This window comes from Schistocerca gregaria, chromosome 4 (genome assembly GCF_023897955.1).
Source record: "Schistocerca gregaria isolate iqSchGreg1 chromosome 4, iqSchGreg1.2, whole genome shotgun sequence".
Taxonomy (NCBI): domain Eukaryota; kingdom Metazoa; phylum Arthropoda; class Insecta; order Orthoptera; family Acrididae; genus Schistocerca; species Schistocerca gregaria.
In genome coordinates, this window is record NC_064923.1 from 265,140,503 (window position 1) to 265,168,429 (window position 27,927).

At 42.6% G+C, this 27,927-nt stretch overlaps 1 protein-coding gene across 1 annotated transcript in view; it reads right to left on the bottom strand.

Annotated features, from left to right (window-relative positions):
- The window catches only part of LOC126267998 (fatty-acid amide hydrolase 2-like), a 333,574-nt gene that overhangs the window by 131,277 nt on the left and 174,370 nt on the right, over positions 1-27,927 (bottom strand). The window lies entirely within an intron of this gene.

Consider the following 27,927-nt stretch of genomic DNA (forward strand, 5'->3'; position numbering starts at 1 on the left):
TACTTCCTGCCAAAGTTACGTAGTATTTCAGGTCTAATTGCGGAAGTTTACAGATCACGTGGTCTCAACCTTTGCGATAAGTGATTTAATCATTCGTCAGTACATTGTAATGTGAAATTAAGTTGTGTAAAGTGCGCTCGAAGTCACCTGGCTTCAGACTGTAAAAAACACAGACAATCCAGCCTCTTGCATTAACTGTTGCGGAAGCCATCCTGCGTCATACAAAGGTTGCGCCGTTTACCAGCAACTGCGCTCGCGCCAAGTAAAAGCATTCGCGCAGCAGGAGCAGCCATGCTGCCACAAACAGCCACCAGTGCCATACAAAACACGCTCACTCCGGCTTAATAATCAAGTTATAACTCATTATCCAGGAAGAGTGCACCATATGCCGACATAACGAAAGGCAATCTCCCGCAACGGTCAAGTAACCAACACCTTCTATGGCCAAACTTGCGTTCTCCGGAACTGTTACACACTTCTACTCCTCCTCTGAGAAAATATCACGATGTCATACTAAACTAACAAATCTTTTACAAATATTAGTGCATTCCAGAGTAAAAGATCTTTTAAAATGGCTCTGTAAAAGTCTAGCAACAATTATCAGTTCACCGCAAAATACGTCAGTATCAGAAATCTTATTATATCTACTGACCAACAGTCCTTAAATGGCGAACAATGTAGCAGTGAAAAACCTTAAAGTCATTATCTGGAATGCAAGCGGTGTAAAAAACAAAGTTCACGAACTAAAACTTTTGATAAATGAAATCTGACCTGAGCTAATCTTGCTCAGTGAAACTCACTTTCGGCGTTCAGAAACTTTTAAGTTACCACGCTTTAAACGCTGCCGCACTGACAGAGAGCTCTGACGAGGGGTTGGCACTGTCATACCCGACCAGCAGAACATACAGCACTGGGAAATTGTTTTGTTGCAGACAGTTAACCTGGAAGCAACAACTGTGAAGATACGGACGCGACATAACATTAGTTTCCATGTACTAAAGTGCGCGTCACTTATGACGGAGGCCGAGTTTAGGTTCGTTCTGCGCATCTGACGTCACAAAACACAGTCAGCCAATGAACAGAGAATGACGTTGCCAGAGCTTGACTGCAGTGCAGAGCACGGACGAGTGTCTTCAGTTTTAGAAACGTTCAGTCATAAATAAAGTAACTGAACAAAAGCAATGTCTTGATAGGAGAATTTCTTTTATAGAAAGTTTGGAAAAAAACATTCTTTATACCAATTGCTTCATATTCTATTAATTAATTCAACCAAACAAGCAAAAAGCCTCCTAATTCAGGTGATAGCAAGGAAAGGTGTTTGTATCATTCTCACTAACCGCTTTTTCGCAATAAAGAACAGCAGTAATTGTTATTTCCTATAGTACTTTGACGAAATGTGAGTAATTCATTGACATACCAACAGTGTTTGTCGGTAGTTTGCGTGATATTTTACAGTCCTCTGGGCATGCATTGGATGACGAGCTGCGTTATCGCAATGGTTAAGGTGTATGGCTGCTAAGCGAAAGGTTCTGAGTTCAGACCTTGTTCGGTGCCTAATATTTTCTTTATTTAAAAACAATATCGAAGTGTCTTACTTCACGAATTTTATTCGTTTGAATGTAATTTTTTGAAACTTCTAGTGGCAACTAAAATCGACCATATGGAAAGTATACGCTATGGACTTTTACCTCTGTAAACTCTTCAAAATTTCGTGCAATGGTTTACTACATCTAATGCTGCCTACAACTGCGTTGAACATCGAAACAAAATTAAGTCATTTATGGGGGGAAGGTACCAGTCAATAAGATGCGTAAAAATCAAATTTTTGGGCTAAATAGTTTTTATGAAATAGAATGATAAAGTGTGTCAAAGAAGTCAAAACACCGTGTGTCTGCACAGGCGAGCAGTGCAGTGATGACAAAATCGCGCACAGCGCGGAATGCGGGGAGCACGTCTCTGTAGCAGCGAAAGGGTTAATGCGGCCGTGGTGGCTTTACTTCATAAACTGCGCGCTCCCCCCTAAACGTAAGTTTGCGAACTATACTATACTATGGCGCTGCTTCTCTTGGCGCGTACTGCTGGCAATGCAGCAATCTCCCGCGTCTGGGCGGGCATGCGCGAAGCGCCAAGATAAAAGAATTGAACTATAGCCACCCCAGAGGAAACTTCAACCGGCTGTTCTCAATAGCGTTTTGGATGGCCCTACTGAACTTGTAATAGCAGCGGTGATCCGAATTATAAACATCCCATGCGGCATTAGAGTCTGTGCATGATACGGTGGCCGATGCGTAGTGACCAGTTTCCTACCAAAACTCTGGACGAGTTCATTCCTTTGTTCAGAAGGGGAAGCCAACATTGTCTGCCTCCTTTCGCCGGTCGACGATGACGGCGCACACCGTGCAAAATTTCTCAAACGATTTTAAATAAGCTATGCAGTAAAAAAAAAAAATCATTTTTGCTTTTCTTGTAGCTTTATATGTCAGGTTCATTTTGATGTGCTCATCATTTCGTTAATGGCTACAGTTATAGTGATATTTACATGAAAGTAAGACACTGCTCGAAATTTGAAAAATGTTTGCAGTCACTATGATTCTGCGTTTGCTACATATTAAATTATATTTATGAAATTTAGCTAACACATTGAATTTTTCTTTACAGTTGGGTGGACGTCCGTCCCCAGCCTCTAGAAAATTGTTCTGACATAGCACGTTCATTTGCGATTGCGCCACGCCAGTGATAAAGCCAGAGTGAAATATCCACAACATTACTCATATTTCATATGCTGTTTCAGATATAGAAGTGAGTTTTTGGCAAATGATAGCATGCAAAAGGAGAATATTTTTCCATACGGCTATTGCCCAAAATTTCATTGTCCACCATGTTGTTTCACTAACTACACTCTCCTTCGACGTAGGAATGTAATTTTTAAGGGCCCTTGATTGCTGGTGAAAAGAGAAATGCTGTGGTTTTGGAACGTAAGTTAAGACATTAAATGTTTATTTCGTATCGAGGATGTGCTTTTTCATACGATACTGTCGTTACATTTCGTCTGTTAAAATTAATAAACCACTGTCTCAGGCTTCTCTCGCAGTTGCGTCTGCACTACTTGTTAGTGTAAACTCCGCTGTGATTTGGCAAAGGAAGCAACTTTTAACATGGCAACAAGTGAAATGTGTAGATTTTACCGAAGATTCCCCACTCTTGACACTTCTGTGAAGGATACAAATGGTTAACAAACGAGGCGAAAATAAATCGCTCAATTTTCGGCGGAATTCTTTTTGGATACAAACCAAAGTAAGAGTAACAGATCTTTCTGTATGTCAGCATGACGAGTGTGGGCGTGGAGGGGCCCCACTTAATATTTACAAAAATGTGAGTGTAGGCTTCAGCTTAGAAAAGTACTTCTCCTCCAGCACTCGGCATTTCCCCTATAGCGCCTGCCCGCAGCCCTCACCACTAACGCCCTCCCCAAAGTGTGCTCCGTCGACTGCGCATCTACTGCCCACGGTATTCATCGCGGACCCTACAAACCCTAACGGAAATATATTATTTGCCTATTATAATACCTTCAATCTAGCGGCTTTTTCACCAAATTATTATTAACCCGCAAATACTGCGTTCTTACCAGACGTTCTGGACGTCGTTCTCTATAAAAATGTGCTGACATTCATGAATCTCATTATACCCCAATTTCTGATCATAACTCATGATTAGTACCCACAGAGATACGTCGTAATGCAGAGAGATAATTAAGCTACATAGGAATATTTACTGGGAACTCTACAACCAGCGGCTTGAAACAACGAATGATGTTCCTCATATGCAGACTGTTGAAGACCTGGAACCTATCGCACAAATTACACCCCCGAATTTCCTCCGAAATTTCTTTGGCTAAAGAAGACTAAGAATTACATAGGGAAACTCCGCCAACAGACACGTAATCCAGCAGCAAAAACTCAATTAAATAGGCTAACTAGGGAAATCAGGAAACGACGCTTGGCACTATAGACTTAAACCGATCAACCCAGGTTCAAATTCTGTGTGGAACATTACTCGGAAAATCTTTCACAAGCCGACTGCTGTTCCACCACTTGATGACAGACCTACTGTGGCTACTTCATCAAGAGAAAATGTACAGGCTTCAGCGAAAGAAACTGCATCATCATTTACTCTAAGCTCTTCAGCTTCGATACATACAACACTGTTGCTGTTACTAATTCTTTCACCAATTGCATCGACCTTGAAAATAGGCGCATCGATTTCACTAATCTGTGGGTAATTAACAAAATCTGGACGTGTGTCCATCAGAGACAGTAAATTTGTAAGACTGAATGTCATGAACTGCTATATATATTATGACTGTTGAACACTATTAAGGTAAATACATTGTTTGTTCTTTATCAAAATATATCCTTTTGTTAGCTATGCCTATCAGTAGTTAGTCCCTTCAGTCGTTAGAATCTTTTATTTAGCTGGCAATAGTGGCGCTCGCTGTATTGCAGTAGTTCGAGTAACGAAGATTTTTGTGAGGTAAGTGATTCATGAAAGGTATAGGTTATTGTTAGTCAGGGCCATTCTTTTGTAGGGATTACTGAAAGTCAGATTGCGTTGCGCTAAAAATATTGTGTGTCAGTTTAGTGTTGATCAGAATACGTAAAGAGCGAAATGTCTGAGTATGTTCAGTTCTGCTCAGCTGTTTGAAAATCAAATAACGTAAGATGTTTATCAGCATAGTTATTCAATAATTTTTCTAATGGGACGTTTCAGTGGAAGTAAGCCGACGTCATTGCTATACCCAAATCAACCAAAGACCATAGATATCCCGAAACTTACAGGCCAATTCGTCTCTTATCATCCACTTCTAAATTAGCGGAGTGGGTCATATTTCTTCGACTCCGCAAAGCATGCAACAAAATATCAGTTCACCCAATAGGCAGTTTGGTTTTCGTTCGAAACATTCAGCTCCTCCAGAGTTACTGTGGCTAGTGGAAGCAATTGCAGATGGTTATAATGATGCTCAATCCGCGGCAGTTATATACCTGAACATTGCTCAAGCCTTCGACATGGTATGGCATAATAGTTTACTGTATTAGCTAATCAAATTGCAATTCCCACGGTACGTTCTTACATTAAGTAGTTGATATCTTACAGATAGTACATTAATAGTGACACCGTCTCTGGTGTCTACCTTATAAGCGCCAGCGTGCCACAAGGTTCCATTTTGGGATATATCCCGCGGGGTAGCGGAGCGGTTTGAGGCATCTTATCACGGTCCACGTCGGAGCTCCGAGCCCTCCCTCGGGCATGACTGTGTGTGTGTCGTCCTTAGCGAAAGTTAGTTTAAGTTGGGATTAAGTAGTGTGTAAGCTTATTTCCTGCAATCTTAGTTCTGTATTATCTTCTTCTATGACTATTTGCTCCTTTCTACACACGCTGCCATTTTTCCATTTTTATTGAGTAAACACTGTCTGCTGACTTTCCTTGGATCTTTGTTAATTTCTTAATTGTCTGTAAGTTTCTTCTAATTTACATTGCCTTTCCAGTTACTTCTCAAACTGTCTTTTATCTGTTGCTGTCTACCGTGATCAATGTTCTTAGTTCACTATTAGTCCTTTTTTACTGCCTTCTTTTTCCATTCCATAGATGGTTATTCTTTCACTCCCTACTTTCATCCTTCTTATTTATCATACTTGACGTATTATATTCTTTCCATTACTTGCTTCTACTATTATTTTTTCTCAGGTTTTCAGAATTATAATTTTATCCTGTTCCATTCTTCTCTTACATTGGTATTTTTTGTCGAATTTTTCCTGTTTTTCTTCAATGGTTTGATCATTAGAATCTTCTGGGTTCAAATTACATCCCGTTTTGTTGTCGGTTGTCTTCTTGTAATATGTTTCAGCCTTGTTTGTATGTTTGCTACTAGAAAGCTGTGATCTGAATCATGATTGGCTCAAGTGAATCTTCTCGCCATTTTGATACTTTTTTGAATCTTAGTTGGTGATAATGAAATTTATCTGGTATCAGAATGAGATATTCACTGCGCAGCGGAGTGTGCGCTGATATGAAACTTCCTGGCAGCTTAAAACTGTGTTCCGGACCGAGACTCGAACTCGAGACCTTTGCCTTTCGCGGGAAAGTGCTCTACCATCTGAGTTACCCAAGCACGACTGACGACCAGTCCTCACAGCCTCAATTCTGCCAGTTCCTCGACTCCTACCTTCCATACTTCATAGAAGCTCTTCTGCGAACCTTGCAGAACTAGCACTCCTGGAAGAAAGGATGTTGCGGAGACATGGCTTAGCCACAGCCTGGGGTATGTTTCCAGAATGAGATTTTCACTCTGCAGGGGAATGGGCGCTGATATGAAATTCCTGTCAGATTAAAAATGTGTGAGGGATCGAGACTCGAACTCGGGACCTTTGCTTTTCACGGACACGTGCTCTACCAAGTTATCTGGTATGTTTCACTACAACCAGGGGCTTTCCATGTATACTTTCTTCGGTTAAGGTTAAAAACTGTTATCATGTCTTATGTAAATTAGTAGGACAGAGTCGTCTACAACAGTGACAGTGCTGAGAATAACGAGAAATATCAAGAAATATAAAAAAAGGGGGCAATATGGGGACAGCGTGTACTCCAGAGGCAGATAGGGGTCCCTCAGGACTCACCTGCGCTGAGAAGTACCATCCCTCCCCCAACCGACACAACATGAATGTAAAATAATAATACAATAAACGTCTCACTTCTAAGCGAGGAAATGGAAGTAAATGGGTTTAAGAGCTAAGAGCTGCTGTTGTTTCCGCCCTGAGTTTGTATTTGGCGACCGTGACCCGATGTTGCCTTCTGCAGACATGCAGGAGAGCTTCTATGATGTTTGGAACGTGGGACAGACAGTTGGGCAGAACTGAAGCGGTGAAGGCTGGTTGTGGGTCATTCCTTGATGCTCATCAAGTGAGAACACTGGCATCGATAGGCACGGGTAATTACAACAATGGACGACGTCTCCCTGCGCATAAGGTAAACTAAACTTCACACGTGGGCGGCTGAAACGGCAGCAGAACTCATCAAGGAGAGTGGGAAGAAAATCAATCCAGTGACAGTAAGGGTCGTAAACAATGGTGCCCTGGGAAGTAACAATATGTCAGCTCCTATTTAACGTTGCAAAATCATCAAGTCGCTCTGTTTTAACCGCACATATGCGACAAATATTGTAACAGCTTCATCATGGGTGGTTCAGTATTACAAACCGTTATAGCGATGACTATCAAATTGTCCCCAAACGATTATGTTATTTAAGGAAACAGCCACCTTTGAGTGGTGTAAGGAAACACAACACCCGAAAGGTTGTATCCACTTGGCTGATTGAATGCAGCCCGCCTTAAACGCAAGTACGCACAAGCAGAGGACAGAACTTCTCAGTGCCAAATGAAATCGTATCATTTATACCAAGCCTTTGGCGCTGAAACATCTAAAATTTTTAGTTATTTTTTTAAAAGTTGAACTGAAGAACAACGTGAAATGTGTTATATTCACTTTATATTTGACTTTTACTATTACGATGCTGATATATGCAATATTTAAATCGTAACTAAATAAATGAAAAGGCTAAAGAATACAATGATCTATTTTTTTGTCAGTTTATCCGAGACTGAAGTCTTGCTCACAGACCATTTCGCATGTACAGATCATTTCTGCTGGAAATACCTGTATACACAAACGTGGTACTTTAAAGATGTGTTTTAGGGTGCACAGCGGAGTTATTGATCCCATCTCACGCACAATATTTCGACGTACTCGGAGCCCTAAAGCAACCAGACATTATTTTTAAAAAATCTTTCGTTCCGTCTCTTGAAGAGAACTTACGCTCTTTTCAGTTGCAGGTTTGTTTGTTTTATTTGTACTCCATATATTTATAAACGGGGAAAAAACAGAATTTTCAATTTATCGTCTACTATTCTTTTTTGATTTTGATTCTGATACTATTTTGATTTTGTGGTGATGATAACCCTCTAAAACCTCACCAGGGATTATGTTGCGGAGGTTAGGTTGCCTAGTTTTTCTTTCCCATTTTTCCAATATGAGATGGTTTATACTCCTGTATGCAGGAGTTATAGTACTCGCCTGTTTTCTGCAGGCATTAGATTGTGATACGTGGCGGGTAACCTCAATGAAACATTGGAAATTTGACGGTATGGTTTTGTTTTTAAGGAGGTTCCTTGGTAATATATTGGTACTCAGTCTGTTCAGTCCGATTTTACAAGCAAGTTCGATGAGTCGGTCCTTTAAAGGTTTTATGTTGGCTATTTCGGATGCGGCGAGGTTTGGGGTAAGTGTATTGGATCCTGTACTATTTCTAGAACTCCTATTACTGTTCCGAATAATCTTTTTATTTGGTTAGTTTACCAATCCAGATAGGCACTGCATATTCGAGAATTGGTCTGAAGAAGGTCTCAGAAGGTCTTATATGTATGAGATAACATTTCGTTTGGACAGCTGTTAATGCGTCCTTTGATAAAATTCCGAGCCGTTGTCTTCTTTTTTTTGAAGCACTGTTTATTTGTCTCGCTGTAGAGCTCGATTACTGGCACCCCCTCCGCCCTTCAACTCTATTTTCTTTTTCAGCCACCGTAATGTTATTTCGAGAAACTCTCAATCTCTCAGCGTTTTTCAGCTCTGGTGGATAAGATAGCTGGGGAGGTCTTAATAACTACTACTCATTAAAATTGCTACACCAAGAAGAAATGCAGATGATAAACGGGTATTCATTGGACAAATATATCATACTAGTACTGACATGTGATTACATTTTCACCCAGTTTGGGTGCATAGATGCTGAGAAATCAGTACCCAGAACATTCACCACTGCCCGTTATAACGGCCTTGATATGCCTGGGCATTGAGTCAAACAGAGCTTGGATGGCCTGTACAGGTACAGCTGCCCATGCAGCTTCAACATGATTCCACACTTCAAAACGAGTAGTGACTGGCGTATTGTGACGAGCCAGTTGCTCGGCCACCATTGACCAGACGTTTTCAATTGGTGAGAGATCTCGAGAATGTGCTAGCCAGGGAAGCAGTCGAACGTTTTCTGTATCCAGAAAGGCCCGTACAGGATCTGCAACATGCGGTCGTGCATTATCTTGCTGAAATGGTGAGTTTCGCAGGGATCGAATGAAGGTAGAGCCACGGGTCGTAACACATCTGAAATGTAACATCCACTGTTCAAAGTGCGTCAATGCGAACAAAAGGTGACCGAAAGGTGTAACAAATGGCACCCCATACCATCATGCTGCGTGATACGCCAGTATGGCGATGACGAATACACGATTCCAAGATGCGTTCACCGCGATGTCGCCAAACACGGATGCGACCATCATGATGCTGTAAACAGAACCTGGATTCATCCGAAAAAATGACGTTTTGCCATTCGTGCACCCAGGTTCGCCGTTGAGTACACCAACGCAGGCGGTCCTGTCGTTATGCAACCTCAAGGGTACCGCAGCCGTGGTCTCCGAGCTGATAGTCCATGCTGCTGCAAACGTCGTCGTACTGTTCGTGCAGATGGTTGTTGTCTTGCAAACGTCCCCATCTGTTGACTCAGGGATGGAGACGTGGCTGCACGATCCGTTACAGCTATGCGGGTAAGATGCCTGTCATCTCGACTGCTAGTGATTCGAGGCCGTTGGGATCCAGCACTGCGTTCCGTATTACCCTCCTGAACCCTCTGATTCCATATTCTGCTAACAGTCATTGGATGTCGAGCAACGTGAGCAGCAATGTCGCGATACGATAAACCGCAATCGCGATAGGCTACAATCCGACCTTTATCAAAGTCGAAAAGGTGATGGCACGCATTTCTCCTCCTTACACGAGGCATCACAACAACGTTTCACCAGGCAACGCCGGTCAGCTGCTGTTTGTGTACGAGAAATCGGTTGGCTGGCTGCCTTAGAGCACTATGCGACTTAACTTCTGAAGTCATCAGTCGCCTAGAACTTAGAACTAATTAAACCTAACTAAAATAAGGACATCACACACATCCATGCCCGAGGCAGGATTCGAACTTGCGACAGTAGTGGTCGCTCGGTTCCAGCGCCTAGAACCGCACGGCAACTCCGGCCGAGAAATCGGTTGGAAACTTTCCTCACGTCAGCATGTTGTAGGTGTCGCCACCGCGCCAACCTTGTGTGAATGCTCTCAAAAGCTAATCATTTGCATATCACAGCACCTTGTTCCTGTTGGTTAAATTTCGCGTCTGCAGCACGTCATCTTCGTGGTGTAGCAATTTTAATTGCCAGTAGTGTAAATTGAGAGCGAAACCCCAAGCCTTGTTTAAATTGTAAACCTGGCCCGGGAATCGAACTCGGTTGTAAACAGCGACACGACACCAACAATAATGCCGGCCGCGGTTGTCTCGCTGTTCTAGGCGCTCAGTCCGGAACCGAGCGACTGCTACGGTCGCAGGTTCGAATCCTGCTTCGGGCATGGATGTGTGTGATGTCCTTAGGTTAGTTAGGTTTAAGTATTTCTAAGTTCTAGGGGACTGATGACCATAGATGTTAAGTCCCATAGTGCTCAGAGCCATTTGAACCACCAACAATACTGCAAACACTGGTTGTAGTCCAGTCAGCGAATACGCTTGACAACACAGTTCGCAGACTGGGTTAAAACAACAGTCCAGATTGTAAAAACATTTTATTAATGACCGGTTTCGACGTCACGTAGAAGTCATCTTCAGAAAATGATAACTGCAATAACAAAAACAGCAGAGTTACAGAAACTCTGATGAATATGGCGTTAGAGAACAGTGTAGTGAAGCAGCGATATAGCATTTCCCCATCTGGATGTTGTTGGCGGCTTCTCGGATGCCCACGCGGCAAGACGATTGTAAATTGCTGAGTGATGACTGCAGGGCCATGGACTAAACGTATTACGTCTGCCTCAACTAATGGTAAAAGTTTCACAAAATGTGAGATGTTGATGTTATGTCGAATTTACAAAACAAGATATCCTGCACAACGTACGAGTACACAGTTAGATAAATAGTTACATATCCTCAGACATGTAGCCTCCTTATGATAAAATTAGTGAGGTTACAGATTGAAAGAAGCTGAACCGCTGCCTAATGGCATTGGTACGATTTACAAAGATGTCGTTCTTAACAGTTTCCAACCAATGAGCAAAGAATAAAACAAAAAAAAGTAATATTTATATACGTGCTGGCATAACGTGACGTACAACTAGAAAATAATTGCATTCGATTACGAAAATAAATATATAGATATCGCAGTGTAACTGTCCTACATGAAATAGAAAATGTTTTAGAAACTCATTCGAAATAGATTTAGCAGTAGCTTTTCGTAACGGAGTGAAGGTAACAAATTTCGAAGTGAGTTCAACAGCGACAAAGATGTAACAAAAACCTCTATTAGATCTGGGAATCGGATCAAAAATGCCTACAGCGGCCATGTGTCTCAATTTAACTGGTACAATGGGGTGTAACGGAGGAATATGTGAAGTCGTGTCTGATTTAGCTTTCTGGCAGATTTTACATGGCGCTAAAACTCGTCAAATTGGTTTCCCCATGTTGGCAGAATAACAGTTCTGTCTCAGTATAAGAAAACATTTTCTGGCTCCATAATGTGCGTAACTTAAATGAGTGCCCTCTATTGTGTACTTGAAGTGACGCTCTTGTCAAGGTAACCAGTGAACAATATGGGAGCTAAGAAATCAGATAAGTACAAACAGGGACGCCGACTGTAGCGATAGTAACGGTACAGCTCGGTATCTTCAAAGGCCTTTGCGTAGGCGATTGTTTTAACCCAGTTGTATCACCAGATCGCTTTTACTCCTCTGGACCAAGTTGTCCAAACTTATGAAGAGTTCACAGAACCTGAAGTAGACGACTGGATCGGTCGTCGAAACATAGCGCATATAATGGAATCAGTAAATCGGCTATAACACATTCGGGAGGATAACGGTTCAAATCTGCGTCCGGCGAACATGTCTAAGTTTTCCGTGATTTCCTTAAACCGCTTCTGGCAAATATGGTTCCTTTGCAAGGGCACGGCCTTCCTCATACTCGACACAATCCGAACTTGTGCTCTGTCGCTAGTGACCTCAATGTCGATCGGACGTTAAAAAATCAAATGGCTCTGAGCACCATGGGACTTCTTCTGAGGTCAGCAGTCCCTTAGAACTCAGAACTACTTAAACCTAACTAACCTAAGGACAACACACACATCCATGCCGGAGGCAGGATTCGAACCTGCGACCGTAGCGGTCTCGCGGTTCCAGACTGCAGCGCCAAGAACCGCTCGGCGACACCGGCCGCCCCGGACGTTAAAACACAATCTTCCTTCCTGCTGTAAACATAAAGCACCTAACTAAGCAATTATGCCAAGAAAACTTGAGAGGTCACGTGTGGCATATCAAAAGAAAATATATAATGAGCCGAGAGCTAATGTGTTGAGATAGTGAAGGGTTGCAGAACATGCGCCGCGATGTGCGGTGTGCCGCAGCGTCGGTAAGCCGGCGGAGATTGAGCGTGTGGCGGCGAGCGGAAGCTCCAATTGAGTGAGGCCAGCTGTTGTGTGCCCGCCTACGCGAAGGGCTGCCAGTTATAACGCGCCCGACCGCACCGCGCTCCAGCTGCATGCTCGGCCTAGCTACAGCTCTGCTTCGCTCTTCTACAAGGAGTTCAATAATATCTTCACTCTCTGATCAAAAGCCGGCCAGTGTGGCCGAGCGGTTCTAGGCGCTTCAGTCTGGAACTGCGCGACCGTTACGGTCGCAGGTTCGAATCCTGCCTCGGGAATGTATGTGTGTGATGTCCTTAGGTTAGTTAGGTTTAAGTAGTTCTAAGTTCTAGGGGACTGATGACCTAGATGTTGAGTCCCATAGTGCTCAGAGCCATTTTTTTCTGATCAAAAGCATCCAGGGGTGCCTAATTGTGGACTAATATAGGGTGTACTCATCCTTCGTCTTTACTTAAGGACTGAACCTTGCTGGGAATATTGTTAGTGAGATGTTTGAATGTTTGTGGAGGGAATGGCAGCTCATTCTTTCTCAAGAGCCTAAACCAGAGAAGCTAGTGATGTTTGATGCTGGGGTCTGGAGTGAAGTCCATATTGTAGCTCATCCCAAATGTGTTCCATTGGGTTTATGTCGGGACTCTGGGCAGGCTAGTCCATTTCAGGACCACAGACCACTGGCTAACTCATGCTGATTCATGGCAGGATGCATTGTCACACTGATCCAATCATCGTCTCCCAACTGTTCTTCTACTGCAAGCAGCATAAAATGCTGAAAATGTGTTCATGTCCTTCCGCATTAAGCGCAGCTTTTTTTTTTGTGGTTTTAGGGCGCACAACTACAGTGGCCATTAGCGCCCAGACTAAGTTATGAATGCACTGCAAGGCACAATGTTAAAGTTGCAACTAAAAGGGACAACTCTATAAAAGGCACATTAACAGGCAAGGGATTAAAAGAAAACAGCATAATCAGCTATTCTTAGACAGGTTTGTCAAGTGGATAAAACGAAGAACGCGAGCAGCTGCTCCTGGGTCATCCGCTAAAATGACATCCAGAGTACATGACAGGTCAAGATCAACGCGCAGTGTATTAAAATTCGGACAGGACGTTAAAATGTGGCGTACCGTCAGCGATTGCCCACATGGCCAGAACGGCGCCGGCGCAGCCGTCAGCAGACGGCGATGGCTGAATCGGCAGTGTCCAATTCGTAACCGGGCCAAAACGACCTCCTCCCGCAGAGAAGGGCGTGAAGAGGTCGTCCAAGCCGTGGGGAGAGGTTTCAAGGCCCGAAGCTTGTTGTCAGTAAGTGTAGCCCAATCGGAATGCCACAGCGATAAAATGCACTGACAAATGACCCTGCTAAAATCAGATGGAAGCACACAACAAGAAGCTGTCCGAGGCTGGAGGACCGCAGCCTTGGCTGCGGCATCTGCAGTTTCCTTCCCAGGGATACCGACATGGTCAGGAACCCACATAAAAGTAACCGGAGAACCGTCGTCCGCCAGCTGCTGAAGAGAGCGTTGGATCCGGTGCACGAAAGGCTGAACCGGATACGGATCACTGATGCTCTGGATGGCGCTCAGGGAATCAGAGCAGATGACATAAGCAGAATGTCGGTGGCGGCGGATGTAAAGAACAGCCTGGTAGAGGGCCAATAGCCCAGCTGTGAAGACCGAACAATGGCCGTGGAGCCGGTATTTGAAACTGTGTGCCCCGACAATAAAAGTGGACCACACCCTAACCAAGAAAAACACCCTCATGCCGTAACACCATCTCCTCTATAGTGCATAACTGGCACTCCAGATGATGGCATGCCAAACTGAAACCCTTCCATCGGATTGCCACAAGGTATAGCAATACTCCTCATTCCAAATCATTCATTTCCAGTCATCCAATGTCCGGGGTCGCACTTTACACCATATCAAGAGTCGCTTAGCATTGAATGCTGAAATCTGTGGCTTGCGAGGAGCTGCTGCACCACAGTACCCCACTTTTTTTTTTTAAATTCCCAGGCTCAGAGTCATTATGCTAGTTGGACTACACGGTACCACTTCGGAACACGCGAGTGATTCTTTCAGCCGATTTCATGTGATTTTTAACAGTCATCCTCTGCAATGATCAATAGTTTCTGTTCGTCGTTAGACGAGAAATTGGTTGTCCCACCGCATTTCCGCATTTTAGTCACATCACCACCAGTCGACTTGGACAGCTTCTAAAGGGCTGAAATATCCTTGATGGATTTTCACTCAGATGGGATGCAGTGAATAGTCCATGTTCGAAGTCGCTGACCTCTTCTGACTGACCCATTCTGCTGAAGCAGTATCCCTACTGATAACACAACACTCCCCGCCACCTTTCACAGTGATGAATCTGCCTCTAGTGACGTCTGATGGTCAATCGCGCACCACATAGGGGCGTTCAGATACTTTTGATCAGATAGTGTACAACTACTTCTATATGACTGCAATTCACACTTGAGTGTTTGGCAGAGGGTTCACAGAACTAATTTCAGACTGTCCTTCTCTCGAATACCAGGAGGTGGAAATGATTACCTATTTCTCATATAAGAACTCTAATCTTTCTTATTTTATTACTATGGCCAATCCTCCTTAAATATGAGGGAACGAACAAAACAGTTTGACATTTGGAGGAGAAAGTTAGTGACTGAAATTTAGTGAAAAGGTCTTTGCAATGAAAAACGCCTTTGTATCAGCGATTGACACCCCAACACTCATATAATATCACTGACTCTCTCTCTCTCTCTCTCTGATAATACAAAACGAGGTGCCCTTCTCTGTACTTTTTCCATGTCGTCTGTCAACACTATATGATAAGAATACCATACAGCCCAGCAGTACTCTAGAAGAAGGCGGACAAGCGTAGTGTAGACATTTCTTTCAAGATTTGTTGCATATCGTAAGTGTTATGCCAATAAAACACAGTCTTTGGTTCGCGTTCCCCATAGTTTTTCTACGTGATACTTCCAATTTGTTTGTGATTACAGTACTTGAACATTTAATTAGATCGATAAATTTTAAATTGGTGTGATTTATGGTGTAACAGAAATGTAACAGATTTATGTACTACTTATATGGAGGACCTTACACTTTTTATTGTTTAGGGTCAATTATCAGTTTTAGTGCCATAGAGATATTTTCTTTAAATGATTTTGCAATTAATTTTGATCTTCTAGTAACTTTACCAATTTTTTCCATGAATTTACTAGGCAGTATGGACGTTCACACTATGTCCTGATTTTTTTTATATAGATTAATAACATCAGAGAAACTTCCTTGGGGGAACGTTAGATATCACACTTCCCGTAAGTTACTACGAAATGTGACCTTCCTGGAAGGAAATCATGAATCCAGTAGCACAAATGACACGTTACTCAATAGACAAAGAAGTTGCTTCCTTGAGACAGAGAAGTTGCTGTCCATGCATCAGTACGGCTTTAGAAAGCATCGCTCCTGCGAATCGCAACTCGCCCTTCTTTCACATGATATCTTGCGAACCATGGATGAAGGGTATCAGACGGATGCCATATTCTTTGACTTCCGGAAAGCGTTTGACTGGGAGCCCCACTGCAGACTCCTAACTAAGGTACGAGAATAAGGGATTGGTTCCCAAGTTTGTGAGTGGCTCGAAGACTTCTTAAGTAATAGAACCCAGTACGTTGTCCTCGATGGTGAGTGTTCATCGGAGGTGAGGGTATCATCTGGGGGTGCCCCAGGGAAGTGTGGAACGTCCGCTGTTGTTTTCTATCTACATAAATGATCTTTAGGATAGGGTGGATAGCACTGTGTGGCTGTTTGCTGATGATGTTGTGGTGTACGGGAAGGTGTCGTCGTTGAGTGACTGTAGGAGGATACAAGATGGCTTGGACAGGATTTGTGATTGGTGTAAAGAATGACAGCCAACTCTAAATATAGAGAAATGTAAATTAATGCAGATGAATAGGAAAAAGAATCCTGTAATGTTTCAATACTCCATTAGTAGTGTAACGCTTGACACAGTCACGTCGATTAAATTTTTGGACGTAACATTGCAGAGCGATATGAAGTGGGGCAAGCATGTAATGGGAGTTGTGGGGAAGGCGGATAGTCGTCTTCGGTTCATTGGTAGAATTGTGGGAAGCTGTGGTTCATCTGTAAAGGAGACCGCTTATAAAACACTAATACGACCTATTTTTGAGTACTGCTCGATCGTTTGGGATCCCTATCAGGTCGGATTGAGGGAGGACATAGAAGCAATTCAGAAGCGGGCTGCTAGATTTGTTACTGGTAGGTTTGATCATCACGCGAGTGTTACAGAAATGCTTCAGGAACTCAGGTGGGAGTCTCTAAAGGAAAGGAGGCGTTCTGTTCGTGAATCGCTACTGTGGAAATTTAGAGAACCAGCTGACTGCAGTACAATTTTAGTGCCGCCAACTTACATTTCGAGGAAAGACCACAAAGATAAGATAAGAGAGATTAGGGCTTGTACAGAGGCGTATAGGCAGTCATTTTTCCCTCGTTCTGTTGGGAGTGGAACAGGGAGAGAAGATGCTAGTTGTGGTACGAGGTACCCTCCGCCACGCACCATATGATGAATTGCGGAGTATGTATGTAGATGTAGATGTAGGCACGCTATTTCATTAGAAGCCGCTTGTGAGGAATAGTGTCAAAGAATCCTTTCGGAAATCTAGAAATATGGAATCCACTAGAGACCCACTGTCTATATCACTTATTTCTTCGTGTGAATAATGAGCCATTTGTGTTTCACAAGAACGATTTTTTCTGAAATCGTGCTGATTATGTATCATTAGACCGTTTTCTTGTTGTAGTTCATAATGCAGGAATACTATATACACTCTAAGACAAAAAGAATAAAAGACGCACCACGAAGAAATTATCCAAATTGGACGGAGATAGCTAGATGTGATGTACCTGTACAGACAAATAAATGATTACAATTTCGGAAACATTGGATGATTGATACAAGAGAAAGAGATTCACAAACTGAGCAAATCAATAACGCGTTGGTCCACCTCTGGCCCTCGTGCAAGCAGTTACTCGGCATGGCATTAACTGATATAATTGTTGTATGTCTTTCTGAGGAATATCGTGCCAAACTGGCGCCTTAGGCCGTCAAAATCCCGAGCAGATTGGAGGACCCTGCTCATAATACTCCAAACATAATTAGTTGAGGAGAGATCCGGCAATCTTGCTGGCTAAGGCAGGATTTGACAAGAACTAAGACAAGCACGAAAAACTCTCGCCGTATGCGGGTGGCCATTATTTTGGTGAAAAGTATGCCCAGAATGGCTTGCCATGAAGGACAACAAAACGGGCCGTAGAATATCGCCGTCGTACCGCTGCACTGTAAGAACGCTGCGGGTGACAACCAAAGGGGTCCTGCTATGAAAAGAGACAGCACACAGACCATCACTCCTGGTTGTCGGACTGTATGGCGGGCTACAGGCAGTTTGGTACGTCACCACTGTCCAGGGTATCTCCAGACACGTCTTCGACCTCGAATCTCATTGACTGGAGTAGAATTATCTTCGGTGATGAGTCCCGGTTCGAAATGAGCCCCGATAACCAGCGAAAAACTCTTATCTGTCAATGCCAAGTCGAATAACTGCTTCCTTTAGGGCCAGAAGTGGACCAAAGCGTTCTTGACTCGCTCAATTTCTGAAGCTCTTTCTCTGGAATAAATCATCTAATTTTTCTGATTGTAATCATCATATCTATAGATTTTTGTTCCATTCGGATAATTCCTTCACAGTGCATCTTCCTTTTTCCCCCCCTTTTTTTCTGAGGCACTATGTTCTAAATTCCTTCTACAAATATTCAGCGGATTACTTGTATTTCTTTTCTAATGTATTGGTGAGAACCGTGCACCTTTCTAATCTTTCGACCAGCGAAAGATTGAAATTGCTTCCTCAAAATGAAGCTATTGTATCAACATACTCCGAATGTATGAGACAGGCGAAATACCCTCAGACTTCAAGAAGAATATAATAATGCCAATCCCAAAGAAAGCAGGTGGTGACATGTGAAAATTACCGAACTATCAGTTTAATAAGTCACAGCTGCAAAATACTAACACGAATTCTTTACAGACGAATGGAAAAACTGGTAGATGCGTACCTCGGGGAGGATCAGTTAGGATTCCGTAGAAATGTTGGAACACGTGAGGCAATACTGACCTTACGACTTATCTTAGAAGAAAGATTAAGAAAAGGCAAACCTACGTTTCTAGCATTTGTAGACTTAGAGAAAGCTTTTGTCAATGTTGACTGGAATACTCTCTTTCAAATTCTGAAGGTGGCAGGGGTAAAATACAGGGAGCGAAAGGCTATTTACAATTTGTAAAGAAAACAGATGGCAGTCATAAGAGTCGAGGGGCATGAAAGGGAAGCAGTGGTTGGGAAAGAAGTGAGACAGGGTTGTAGCCTATCCCCGACGTTATTCAATCTGTATATTGAGCAAGCAGTATAGGAAACAAAAGAAAAATTCGGAGTAGGTATTAAAATTCATGGAGAAGAAGTAAAAACTTTGAGGTTCGCCGATGACATTGTAATTCTGTCTGAGACGGCAAAGGACTTGGAACAGCATCTACATCTACATCTACATCCGTACTCCGCAAGCCACCTGACGGTGTGTGGCGGAGGGTACCCTGAGTACCTCTATCGGTTCTCCCTTCTATTCCAGTCTCGTATTGTACGTGGAAAGAAGGATTGTCGGTATGCTTCTGTGTGGGCTCTAATCTCTCTGATTTTATCCTCATGGTCTCTTCGCGAGATATACGTAGGAGGGAGCAATATACTGCTTGACTCTTCGGTGAAGGTATGTTCTCGAAACTTCAACAAAAGCCCGTACCGAGCTACTGAGCGTCTCTCCTGCAGACTCTTCCACTGGAGTTTATCTATCATCTCCGTAACGCTTTCGCAATTACTAAATGATCCCGTAACGAAGCGCGCTGCTCTCCGTTGGATCTTCTCTATCTCTTCTATCAACCCTACCTGGTGCGGATCCCACACTGCTGAGCAGTATTCAAGCATTGGGCGAACAAGCGTACTGTAACCTACTTCCTTTGTTGTCGGATTGCATTTCCTAACGGAATGGACAGTGTCTTGAAAGGAGGATATAAGATGAACATCAACAAAAGCAAAACGAGGATAATGGAATGTAGTCAAATTAAATCGGGTGATGCTGAGGGAATTAGATTAGGAAATGAGACACTTAAAGTAGTAAAGGAGTTTTGCTATTTAGGAAGTAAAATAACTGATGATGGTCGAAGTAGAGAGGATATAAAATGTAGACTGGCAATGGCAAGGAAAGCGTTTCTGCAGAATAGAAATATGTTAACATCGAATATAGATTTATGTATCAGGAAGTCGTTTCTCAAAGTATTTGTTTGGAGTGTAGCCATGTATGGAAGTGAAACATGGACGATAACTAGTTTGGACAAGAAGAGAATAGAAGCTTTCGAAATGTGGTGCTACAGAAGAAAGCTGAAGATAAGGTGGATAGATCACGTAACTAATGAGGAGATATTGAATAGGATTGGGGAGAAGAGAAGTTTGTGGCGCAACTTGACTAGAAGAAGGGATCGGTTGGTAGGACATGTTTTGAGGCATCAAGGGATCACAAATTTAGCATTGGAGGGCAGCGTGGAGGGTAAAAATCGTAGAGGGAGACCAAGAGATGACTACACTAAGCAGATACAGAAGGATGTAGGTTGCAGTAGGTACTGGGAGATGAAGAAGCTTGCACAGGATAGAGTAGCATGGAGAGCTGCATCAAACCAGACTCAGGATTGTAGACAACAACAACAACACTCCGAATGAAACCTAATAGCTATACAATCTGGACAGGAAAAATTGCCTTTATTAAGTGACTTACACCGAAATTATCTACTTCCAAATTGCTTATGTTGGCAGCTATTCTTCATTCTCTGCACATTGTAGCACACATTACATACCTTCCTAGGGATACCTTCACGGGATAACTTTAGTACACAAATTAATGTACCCAAATCTATATGTCTTTTCGGGCACAGTTGATGTTTGAAGAGGGCACACATCTGCACATGACTTCTGAATACAAATACTCAGGCAAAGGCTCTGAAACCGACTAAAAGATTGAGAAGGAAATATAAATAATATTGCACAAGAAAGCACAATTTTTGGTGTAGATATGATTTTATTTCACGCGACCTCAGTTCCAAACCCATTTTCTAGTACTACTAACACCAAGACTTTATTAATTACTTCCGGTGTACTATCAAACATGAATTCTCTAAAATACTGCACATAGGGCAGGAGAACCTATGAAGGGACTAAGGCGCACTGCGAATGCTCACAGCGTCATACCTAAATAGTCACTTGACGTTGGTAAGACCCTGTTGACTACATTTTGCACTAAGACCGAAATCCTAAATATTACACACATTTGCCGTTTCCCACTTTTATTTATTAGAAACGGTAATGGCTGCGAATTGTTGCTGCTACGAATACATATCGAAACTCGTCAAAGGAATAAAAATTACGTTGATAGGTAAGTACCACGAAGACCTACTTATAGTTATTATACTAGTAAGCTGCGCTTTTTGTGTTGATTAATATCGAAACACCGTGTAATGAAGAAATAATATAATATAGCTAATTTGTGTGACTGTATTGACGTATACTTTCGAGGCAAGTTCTAGATAAATACGGTAATTTGGGTGTGCGTTACTAGTCAGTGCGTTGAACATATCCGAGTATATACGCTGTCTGCTCAGAATTTCCCGGAAACTTACTGGCGGACATTAATATGCGGTGTGTCCACCATTCGTCTTTATAACTGCTTGAACTCTGCTTTCGACACTTTCAATGAGGTGTGTGAATGAAAACTTACTCCCAGTTTAAAACTGTGTGCCGTACCGAGATTCTAACTCGGAACCTTTGCCTTTCGCGGGCAAGTGATCTACCATTTGAGCTACCCAAGGGCGACTCACGACCCATCCTCACAGCTTTAATTCCGCCAGTACTTCGTCTCCTACTTTCCAAACTTCACAGAAGCTCTTCTGCGAACGTTGCATAACTAGCACTCCTGGAAGAAAGGATATGAGACATGGCTTAGCCACAGCCTAGGGGATGGTTTAAATAGTTCAAATGGCTCTGAGCACTATGGGACTTAACATCTTAGGTCATCAGTCCCCTAGAACTTAGAACTACTTAAACCTAACTAACCTAAGGACATCACACACATCCATGCCCGAGGCAGGATTCGAACCTGCGACCGTAGCAGTCCCGCGTTTCCGGACTGCAGCGCCTAGAACCGCACGGCCACCGTGGCTGGCACCTAGGGGATGTTTCCAGAATGATTCCCGAGTTCGAAACTCGGTCCGACACACAGTTTTAATCTGCCAGGAAGTTTCATATCAGCGCACACTCCGCTGCAGAGTGAAAATCTCATTCTGGAAACATCCCTTAGGCTGTGGTTAAATCATGTCTCCGCAGTATACTTTCTTCCAGGAGTGCTAGTTTTGCAAGGTTCACAGAAGAGCTTCTGTGAAGTTTGGAAGGTAGGAGACGTGGTACTGGCGGAATTAAGGCTGTGAGGACGGGTCGTGAGTCGTGCTTGGGTAGCTCAGATGGTAGAGCACTTGCCGACGAAAGGCAAAGGTTCCGAGTTCGAGTTTCGGTCCGGCACACAGTTTTAATCTGCCTGGAAATTTTCATATCAGCGAACACTCAGCAGAGTGAAAATTTCATTTAGGTGTGTGAATGTTTGTGGAAGAACAGGAGATAACTGTTCCTTAAGAGCCGAAAACCAGAGAAGGTAGTATTGCTGGACGCTGGGGTCTGGAGAGAACTTGATGTTCTAACTATCCCAAAGGTGTTCCATTGAATTGAGGTCGGGACTCGGCGCAGGTCAATCCATTTCAGGAATAATAGTGTCCACAAATCATAGCTCCACAGATGGTGCTTTATGACAGCGTGTTGTCGTGCTCGGAGTACACAATGCCAGCCGCGAAAATCACCTCCATACCATGACATCGCCTCCTCCGTACCTCACTCTTGTCACTACGCATGATGGCAGGTAACGTTCTCCAGGCATTCGCAGAACCCAAACCTTTCCATCGGATTGCTACGTGGTATAGCGTGATTCATCACTCCAAAATGTTTCCAATTATCCACTCTCCAGTAGTGTCGCTCTTTACACCACCTCAAGCTTAGCTTGCACTGCAAAAGTGTGTAACTCATGAGGAGCTGTTCGACCATAGTAACCCCATCCTTTTTTACTGTCTACACAGATTCTGCGTTAATTGTGCTGCTAGCAGCACTTTGTAATTCACAGTGACTCCTTCTGCTGATTTTTTATGCAATTTTTTACAACCACCCTCTGCAAAGCGTGACGACCCCTGTCTGTCAGTTATGAGGTCTGCCTGATCGTGGTTTAAGTGTGGTTGTTCCTTCGCATTTCCAATGTACAATTTTGGAAATTTGTGGTAAGTTCCTATGGGACCAAACTGCTGAGGTCATCGGTCCCTAGGCTTACACACTACTAACTTACACTAAGGACAACACACACCCCCATGCCCGAGCGAGGACTCGAACCTCTGACGGGAGGAGCAGGGCGAACCGTGGCAAGACGTCCTAGGCCGTGCGGTTACCCCGCGCGGCTCCAGTTTACAATGACGCCATCAATAGTCGATTTGGACAGCTGCAGAAGGATTGAAATGTCCCTATGGATCTGTAACTCAAGTGACACCCAATGACTAGTCCACGTTCGAAGTCACTGAGCTCTACCGACCGATCCATTCTGCTGCTACTGCCCGTGTATTGACAACACATTAGTTTCGGCTTCCTTTTACACTGGCGTGTCCGTCTCTCGTGATCTCTACTGATCAATTCCGCATACTTGTGGTCAGATAGTGTATGGGTCTGCTACATTTCTGTCTAGATTGCTAATGTGTCTCCTAGTAGGACTGAGTGGTTTAAGCTGTGTAAGTAGGCTCTTTAGGTTTTTATGTTGCTAACGTCACGTAGTTCTCTGCATGAAAATCGCTGACTGCGCTGTGTGCACTCTGTGGCTGGTTGGACACACTGTTGGAATATTCGCTTGTGTAGTGTTGGGCATTTGGATGTGAACAGCGCGTAGCGTTGCGCAGTTGGAGATGAGCCGCCAGCAGTGGTGGATGTGGAGAGAGAGAGAGATGCCAGAGTTTTGAGGGTTACTATAAGCGGACGATCTGGACGTGTGTCCTTGAGAAAAAGGAAATTTGTAAAGATGGATGTCATGAATTGATATATATATGATGATCACTTTTGAACATTATTAAGGTAAATACATTGTTTGTTCTCTATCAAAATCTTTCATTTGCTAACTATGCTTATCAGTAGTTAGTGCCTTCAGTAATTAGAATCTTTTATTTAGCTGTCAGTATTGGCGCTCGCTGTATTGCGGTAGTTAGAGTAACGAAGATTTTTGTTAGGTAAGTGATTCATGAAATGTATAGGGTACTGTTAGTCGGGGCCATTCTTTTGTAGGGATTATTGAAAGTAATATTGCGTTGCGCTAAAAATATTGTGTGTCAGTTTAGTGATGATCAGAATAAGTGAAGAGAGAAATGACTGAGTACGTTCAGTTTTTCTCAGCTGTTTGAAAATCAAATAGCGTAGAAGTTTACCAGCACAGTCATTCTTAATTTATCAAAGGGGTCGTTTCAGCCGCCATAATCAGACATCGATCTCATGATATTCGTATTCAGCAATGCTGAAATATCCAGTGTCGCCGGGCAGTCAGATCTCCAGTCCGTTGAAAAGTTTCGTGTTCAGTGCCACCAAACAATATTCTGGCCACTTGTTATCCTTCTGTGCCGCCATGGCAAGTATTATCTAAAACTTTATAAGTAATCAGTGAATCTACACGAGTATAATGTGTGTATTTGATGATTCTATATTTCCTCACACATGATTGAAATACTCGTTGCAACTGAAGTGTTATTATGATTAGCACTGTCATTTCGAGTGCCTCTGTTGCCAAATGCTTGGCATAGTTGCGCTCGACGCAGAAACGACCAGGTTGTATTCACGGCCCCTCCTCGGATATTTCTGAGTTAGGGAGGTCTGGAAAGGGGTGCATTAAGCTTCGTGGAGCCAAATGAGGAGCTACTTGAATAAAGTAGCGTCATCATCAGAAGTCATCTACCGTCAATAATGGCTGGAGAAGCTGGTGACATGCTGATCACGATCATAGATTGCTCCTCACATTGACTTAAAGGCTGCAATCGGCCAGTTGGAACAGGTCGAAGACCTAATCCTTGATTGGCGTTTGCGTTTACTGTTATTATTATTATTGCTAAGAATCTCAATGACGAGAGAAAAGTTGCACATGATGCAATGTGGAGAAGAATTGGAATGCCACTAGCCTTCAGAACATGGAAAACATTTTACCCTTTAAAAACGGCTACAAGGTTTGTAATGCAGCTTAACAGGTTTTGCACAAGGCGCGACGTTGTACAAGGACGTCACGTAACTGAAAACATGCTCTGCGCAAGTTGAGGTGTGCTGAAGCTCACCTTGGTTTTATGGGAAAAAACGCAGACTAATTACCGTGTCAAAGAGGTCGTTGTACATTCGTCCTCGAAGTCTGAGTACTTTGTGGAAAGCCCTGAAATTTCTTTATTAAAATATTTTACTTAAACTGCTGCGCGAAACTGAATGCAAGTGAACCTACTTTCTCTTTACTTATCCTCATCATGTCAACACTGACCCACAGTATTCTAGCGCAACGCAATCTGACTGCTCAAAAAAATTAGAAAATGACTTCAAATAATTAATTCAAAAGAATGGCCCTGACTAAACAGAAATCTTAACAATATCCTATACATTTCATTAAGCACTTACCTCACATAAATCTTCATTACGCGAACTACTGCAATACAGCGAGAGTCAATATACTGCCAGCTAAATAAAAGATTCTAACTACGAAAGCCACTAACTACCAATAGGCACGTGGTTAGCAAAGGAAAGATTTTATTGCAAACCAAATAATGTATTTTTTTTACCTTAATAATGTGATATCCAGTTCACACACAAACATAAATCGTCATTGATATCTAGTACAAAGCTATATATTCATGAATAATATTCAATCTGCAAGTCGAACATGTACAGATCGTTAGCCTACGCTTAAACTTCAGACCTCTACCCTCCATCAATGCTAACTTCCCACATCTAACATCCATCACTGCCGGCCGTTCACCTCCTACTGCCCAACAGTACTTCCATCACTGCTGGCGACTAACTTCCAACTGCCCAACACTACTGGCGATTAACTTCAAACGAGTCCGACCAGCCACAGAGTCTCTTAAAAAGCAAGCGCAGCCAGAGATCCAATGCAAAGCGATGAACAGCGCTGCCAACGCAGAAGCAGCCCACTTACAGCTCTATCTCCCACGGAACATGTTTTCAGTTCTATGACTTTCTTGTCCAATAGGTACCCCTATGTTGCTTTGATATCGCTTCTGTCAGTGTATTTTCTCTTCTAAGTAGACTTTCTCCCAAAGTAAAAGTCCCTTATTTACAGCAAGCCTTCAGTTGTATAAAATCGTTTTCTGTTGAAGATGTTTAAATCTGTGCCTGCAGTGGCATCTCACTACCCTTATTGCTTTAGTACTATGATTTAATTTAGTTGGCATCTGGGTTTTCGGGTCTGAAGTTATGGTTTTGACTGACGGAGGCAGCCACCACAGTGCACCGACGTATATGGAGGTACAGGTTTTTAATAGTATATTTCCTACAAAAATCAAGTAAAAATTCTGAAATTAACCTGTTGTATGGAACTCTTTAATGTCTTTCCAGGTGTAAAAATTCTTCCCTTAATATTTATTAAGGTTATGATTTCCTTTTAAATAGGCAAATAGGTCCTTGATGTTAGTTACGTTATGATTTTCAGTGAAGTAGGAGAGATTTTCGAATCCGGAAAAATTTGCTACTCGACGACAGCTGGTACGTAGTGCGTTTTGCGTAGCGGATACGACAACGTAGTGGGAGTCGACAATGCGAGGCTCTCAAAGGCGTGCAGCCGTCGAGGGAAGTTAAGCCAGCTCGTTGTCAAATACCAGCTAATTTAAACGGATGTCTCACGAAGTTTCTCTGAGCACCATCGGATTTCATCAGCAGATATACATCGTATGCGCAAATTGTAACACAATACATTCGAATGTGCACAAGTGTTACAAGAACTCAGCGAGCGTCAAAACCGCCAGACACTGCTACAAAATGAATTTTCACCTTAAGTTTTGACTTAGTTTTTCTCCTTCTAGAGAGCTGTACAAGTTACCTCACTACAAACACTTAGCAAATGTCCCATCCATTTCGTTGAGTAGAAGGAACAACACACATATCTAACTGAAAATCATTGTTGGCGACGGTGATAGTAACTCACATCAGCCATGATGCTTCGGCGTTGCTTGACTCTCCCCACACATCCAAAATGGCAGAGAATATTTTATTAGCACACACAAAGCTACCTGGTGCTACAGATATCGTATTTTTATTCTGATCATAGTTTGGCCATACGTACTAGGGAATTTCTATTATTCACTTAAATACAATGACGGAAATGGAAACTATTATTATTATTATCATTCCGAGACACAACTTTGTGATTGGAAGAACAAGAATATCCCCAGACACTGGAAGACCGCTACAGTGATATCAATTTTTTTAAAGGAGACAAAAGCCTATGCAGTAACTACAGAGGAACAAGTTTACTGGATTCAGCATAGAACATATATATGCTAAGATTTTAAACAAAAGACTTGCTTCAGGAACAAATGGGTTTCAGGAAAGGACGCTCTACGATAGATGCAGTTTTTATTCCACAGCAGGTAGTACAAAAACGAAGATAGTAGAATAAAGAAACACACATTGTTTTTATCGATTTTTTTTAAAAAAAGTGTTTGACAATGTCGATTGACAGAAACTTGGAATATGATAACGTGGATATTCGAAACATCTAATAAATACAAAAAAGTACAACGTCAATAGAGAGAAACTTGGAATAAAATGACTCTAGTATTTAAAACATCTAATAAATGCGATGAAAAGCTTGTACCATAACACGACTATCGCTCTAGTTTTCAACGGAAAAATAATTACTGAGATACCAGCTAACAAAGGAGTACGAGGAGGCTGTTATCTCTCCCCAATTTTGTTTCACATTTACATACATGAAATAATACATATATGGAAAGCAAATGAATATATGGAAACCCGAATTTCAAAAAGATATATACACAGACAGAAGGACTCTTTTAAATGCTAGATGCTGACGATGCAGTGATCCTAACAGATAAAGAAGAGAACCTTTAAAAAGGAATTTACTTACTGAAATAAATAAGTGC